The sequence below is a fragment of the Triticum dicoccoides genome, chromosome 7B, assembly GCF_002162155.2.
Source record: "Triticum dicoccoides isolate Atlit2015 ecotype Zavitan chromosome 7B, WEW_v2.0, whole genome shotgun sequence".
NCBI classification, from domain to species: domain Eukaryota; kingdom Viridiplantae; phylum Streptophyta; class Magnoliopsida; order Poales; family Poaceae; genus Triticum; species Triticum dicoccoides.
In genome coordinates this window covers 42,761,581-42,767,037 of record NC_041393.1, presented here as the reverse complement: position 1 = coordinate 42,767,037, position 5,457 = coordinate 42,761,581, and the positions used below count along the sequence as shown (strand labels likewise).

The following is a 5,457-nucleotide window of genomic DNA, read 5'->3' as shown; positions in this document are numbered from 1 at the left end:
GGGCCACATGGGCCTTGGTGGGAAGAGAGAGGGGCGGCCAGGAAGGGCCGCGCGCCCCCTCTCTCTCTGGTCCGAATTGGACTAGGAGGGGGGCGGCGCCCCCCTCTTTCCTTCCCCTCCTCTCCCCCTTCCTTCCCCTCCTAGTAGGAGTAGGAAAGGAGGATTCCTACTCCTACTAGGAGGAGGACTCCTCCTCCTGGCGCGCCCAACAAGGGCCGGCCGGCCTTCCCCCTCCCTCCTTTATATACGGGGGCAGGGGGCACCCCATAGACACACAAGTTGATCTATGGATCGTTCCTTAGCCGTGTGCGGTGCCCCCCTCCACCATATTCCACCTCGGTCATATCATCGCGGAGTTTAGGCGAAGCCCTGCGCCGGTAGAACATCATCATCGTCACCACGCCATCGTGCTAACGGAACTCATCCCCGAAGCTTTGTTGGATCGGAGCCCGGGGATCGTCATCGAGCTGAACGTGTGCTGAACTCAGAGGTGCCGTACGTTCGGTGCTTGGATCGGTCGGATCGTGAAGACGTACGACTACATCAACCGCGTTGTCAACGCTTCCGCTTACGGTCTACGAGGGTACGTGGACGAACACTCTCCCCTCTCGTTGCTATGCATCACCATGATCTTGCGTGTGCGTAGGAAATTTTTTGAAATTACTACGTTCCCCAACAGGAGCTTAGTTCACCTTCTATTCTTTGTTTAGTCGAGACTCGGCTACAAAAAAATCGTGTTGAAGGTCTTCGCTTTTCTTTAGGTTTTGATTTCAGTTTTGGTGTTGGTAGTAGTGGTCGTAGTGGAGGGATCTGTATCTTTTGGAAGAATTCGGTGGATGTTGCAATAAAGAACTTTTCGGAGTATCACGTGGATGCTTGGGTTCTTGGAACAGGGAAGGAACAATGGCGCCTCTCTTGTTTCTACGGGGAAGCTACTAGATCTCTCCGGCACAAAACTTGGAGCACAATGAAAATGTTAAGAGGAGAGAGCACTCTCCCGTGGCTATGTATCGGTGACTTCAATGAGATTCTACGTGCGGAGGAACAATTTGGCCCAAATGAGCGGGATAGCTCGCAGATTGAAGCGTTCAGAGAGGCTGTGGATGTTTGTGGGCTTGTGGACCTGGGGTATCGTGGCCTTGATTGGACCTGGGAGAAGAAGGTGGCAGGAGCTCATTTTTGCAGGGTCCGGTTGGACAGGGCATTGGGTTCTGCTGATTGGTCCACACTTTTTCCCTTTGCCACGGTGGAACATTTAACTGCAGCTAAGTCTGATCATTGCCCTATATTGCTGGAAACAGAGTTGGTTGATGCAAGCGTGCGCGCCAAGCAGAAGCGGTTCCGGTACGAGTGCATGTGGGAACGTGACACAAGATTCGGTGATGTAGCTATGGAAGCCTGGAATGCAACCGGTAGAGCCCAATCGGTTGCGGCACTGTCTGATAAGCTGGCTTCTGTCGCCGGGAGACTGCAACACTGGGGACATACTAATTTTGGTGCAGTCAGATCGGAGCTTCGCTCTTTGCGCCAGCAACTCGCAGACATGTGTGTGCTGCCTGCTCGTGTTGGGCCGTCCGCAGAGGAGGCACGGGTTGAGGCTCGTATGGCCGAACTCTGCTTACGCGAGGAAATCATGTGGCGTCAGCGTGCGCGCATACAGTGGCTTGCCGAGGGTGACAGCGATACGAAGTTTTTCCATCGGAAGGCTAGTTCAAGGAAAGCGCGAAACCGGATCGCTGAACTTCAAAGATCATATGGCACTGTGTGTTCGGATGTGCAGGAGATGGCGAGCATGGCGACAAAGTTCTATGGTGATCTATATACATCTGGAAACACCGTCGGTATTGAGGAGGTGTTGTCTCATATACCACCAAGGGTGGATGCGGTGATGAATGATATGCTTGATGCACGGTTTTCTAATGCTGAAGTGAAAACTGCTTTATTTCAGATGTTTCCTACCAAGGCCCCAGGGCCTGATGGCTTCCCTACACATTTTTTCCAAAGGCATTGGGAGTTGTGTGGTGATGAGGTAACTGATATGGTGCTGCGAGTTCTGCAGGGAGAGGATTCTCCGGAGGAGATAAACAAAACGTTCATCGTGTTAATTCCCAAGATTGCAAGTCCAAAAAACTTAGGACAGTTCAGACCGATTAGTCTCTGCAATGTGATCTTCAAGATTGCATCCAAGGTTTTGGCTAACCGGCTCATGATTATTCTCCCCGATATCATCTCTGAGGAGCAGTCAGCATTTGTACCAGGACGCTTGATCTCTGACAACTTCATCTCTGCTTACGAGTGTCTCCACTACATGAAAACAAGAAAGGTGAAAAGCAATAGATATTGTGCTTTGAAGCTTGACATGATGAAAGCCTACGACAGAATCGAGTGGAATTATCTCGAGAGGGTGATGTTAAAATTGGGCATAAGCCCACGTTTCACAGCGATCATCATGAGATGTGTCACCTCTGTTTCCTTCTCTGTTGTTTTCAATGGTGACAAGCAAGAAGAATTCAGCCCATCCCGAGGACTCAGACAAGGTGATCCTATATCACCGTATCTCTTCTTATTAGCTGCTGAGGGCCTCTCGTGCTTGCTGAAGGAGGATGACCCAACTGGAAGGGTGCGAGGTATCAAAGTGGCGGACAGCGCTCCCGAGGTAAATCATTTACTTTTCGCCGATGACAGCCTCTTATTCTTCGATGCTACACCTGAGATGGCTACGAGGGTGAACTTCTTGCTTCAGCGATATTGTGGTGCTTCGGGCCAACGCATCAACAAGGAAAAGTCCTCGATATTTTTCAGCAAGAGATGTTCGGACTCCTTGAAGCAGGAGGTAAAGCAAATTTTGGAGGTTCAAAACGAGCAACTTTCCGACAGATATTTGGGCCTTCCAGCTGATGTAGGCAGAGCAAAGGAGGGATCATTCAAATATTTGAAAGACAGAATATGGAAACATGTGCAAGGCTGGATGGAGAAGGCATTATCCGCTGGTGGAAAGGAAGTGCTAATTAAGTCAGTGGCCCAGGCAATCCCGACATATTCTATGGCCTGTTTCAAACTGCCACGAGGCCTATGTCAGCACATCAATGGACTACTTAGGAAGTTCTGGTGGGGATCAAAAAAAGGGGAGAGAAAGACGGCCTGGGTTTCCTGGGAGGTCATGTCACAGCCAAAATGCATGGGAGGTATGGGCTTTCGCGACATTGAGCTTTTCAATTTAGCCCTTCTTGCACGGCAAGCTTGGCGACTCCTGACACAGCCATATTCTCTCAGTGCTCGGATTCTTAGAGCAGTATATTACCCAGCCTCGACAATTTTGGAGGCAGAAGTGGGCAGAAATCCTTCACAAGTATCGCGGTCGATAGTTGAAGGTCGGGATGCACTCAAACTTGGTTTAGTAAAGCGCATCGGATCGGGAGAGGATACCAACATCTGGTGTGACAACTGGATTCCCCGTGATTACAAATTACGGCCGGTCTGCCCAAAATCGCTAAACCCCTCGCAACAGGTTTCAGAACTGATCAACCCGGTCACCTCCACCTGGGACCGAGATGTCCTCACCGAACATTTGTATCCGATGGATATGGAGGCAATCCTCAACATTCCCCTAAGCAGTAGAGTTCAGGCGGACTTTTTGTCCTGGCATTACGAGCGGAGGGGGATTTTCACAGTCAGTTCAGCATACAGATTGCTAGCCTCTACAAAGCAGCAGCGCACCGACTGGCTTGAGCATAACGATGGACATTCCAACATCCACGCGGACAGCCGGTCATGGACAAAGTTATGGGGAGCTGCGATCCCTTCCAAGGTGAGGGTTTTCGCTTGGCGTGTAGCCAAAACTTCAATACCCACAGGAGCCGTACGAAAGGACAGATGCATGGCCGAATCCACGGAATGCGTTATTTGCCATGCTGCAGTGGACTCATGGCGCCATGCGTTATTGGATTGTCATATGGCACGTTGTGTCTGGGCACTCGCTGATGAGGACATCACAGAAACAATCATATCCAACCGGACCGAAGATGCCAAGCTTTGGATGTTTTGGCTGATTGACACACTACCTACGGAGTCCCTTGCACGCGTACTGGTAACGTTGTGGGCGATCTGGTGGGCTAGGCGCAAAGCTATCCACGACACCCAGTTTCAAAGTCCCCTCAGCATGCATGTTTTTGTTCAGAAGTTCATGGCGGAGCTGGACCAAATCCCAGAGAAAGGGGCGCGTACTAGGGATCTGCATGCGTCATCAAAGGACCTGCATGTGACGCCTAGGGGCCTGCATGCAACACCCAGGGACCGGTCTGTAATATCCAGAGTGCCTGCGGAGCAGCCAGTCCCTTTGCCATGGCTGCCACCAGAATCCCATGATGTCAAGATAAATGCAGATGGGGGCTTCTCTAAGATCGGTGACAAGGGCGCCTCGGCCGTCGTGTGCCGAGACAAGAATGGAGGCTACCTCGGTGCTTCTGCCATTATCTCTGAAGGTTGTCTGGATCCAGCGATTCTCGAGGCGCGGGCGTGCAGCGAGGCACTAGCCCTCGCGATGGACTTAAACGAGCGCTCTGTTTGTGTCGCATCAGATTGCCAGGAGGTGGTGACACGAATTGCTGACGATGCCCCGTGCAAGTTCTTTCCAATCCTACAAGATATCAAGCATCAAAGGAGGTCTTTTAATAATGTTGAATTTATTTATGAGAGTAGGAAACACAATGGAGAGGCTCATGCCCTAGCTAAGGCTGCGGCCTCTCTCCCTCCCAGGCGCCACGTGTGGCTAGCTATTCTGCCCGATATTATCTGTATTCCGAGGTTTTTGAACGTGCAATAAAAAGTACAGATTAGCTCAAAAAAAAGGCTGGCTTGGCTGGTTGCTCGAGCGCCGAAGGGGACTCTCTCTGTTCTCTGATTTGGTTTGGTTTAGTACCACCTTGCTGGCCGAAAGCGGAGAGACGATGGACAGATCTATAAGAGGAGAGGGAGGGGGATGCTGCAAATCATACTTTTCTCGGCCTTTTGGCTAAGATCAAGTGTAGTATCTGTTCTTATCAGTTTAATATCTGATATGTGGGTCATGTGCCTACAGTGATATTAAATTTATTTTTTATGGGGGAGGGTCCACCACAGTGGCTTGCCATTGGGTACCTCAAGTGTCGCCTGGGCGTTGCACTACAGCCTAGGTAGGCGCACCCCAACCAAATTTAACTTAAAACTTTTGAAATCTTTTTGGAATCCTTTCAAAAGGACTTCTGAAATCAGACTGAATCCTTGAAAAGCAAAGGTGAAAGAATGAGCTAAATGAATAACTCGACAGGAAAAACAGATAGAAATGTTCCTTGTATCCTTTTGTAGGCACAGACACGCTGACCTTGTATACTACTGGGCCTTATTTGACTGTATAACGATTTCTCTCCCAGCACTCTTCCACCCGGGCTTGCATGACCCAAGGAGCGATCGGTTTAATTT

At 50.2% G+C, this 5,457-nt stretch overlaps 1 non-coding gene across 1 annotated transcript; it reads left to right on the top strand.

Annotated features, from left to right (window-relative positions):
• The first annotated feature begins 4,990 nt into the window (after positions 1-4,990).
• On the top strand, positions 4,991-5,186 carry LOC119342269. Its single transcript, XR_005165503.1, has one exon. It is a non-coding gene; the product is annotated as a U2 spliceosomal RNA (small nuclear RNA).
• The last annotated feature ends 271 nt before the right edge of the window (positions 5,187-5,457 follow it).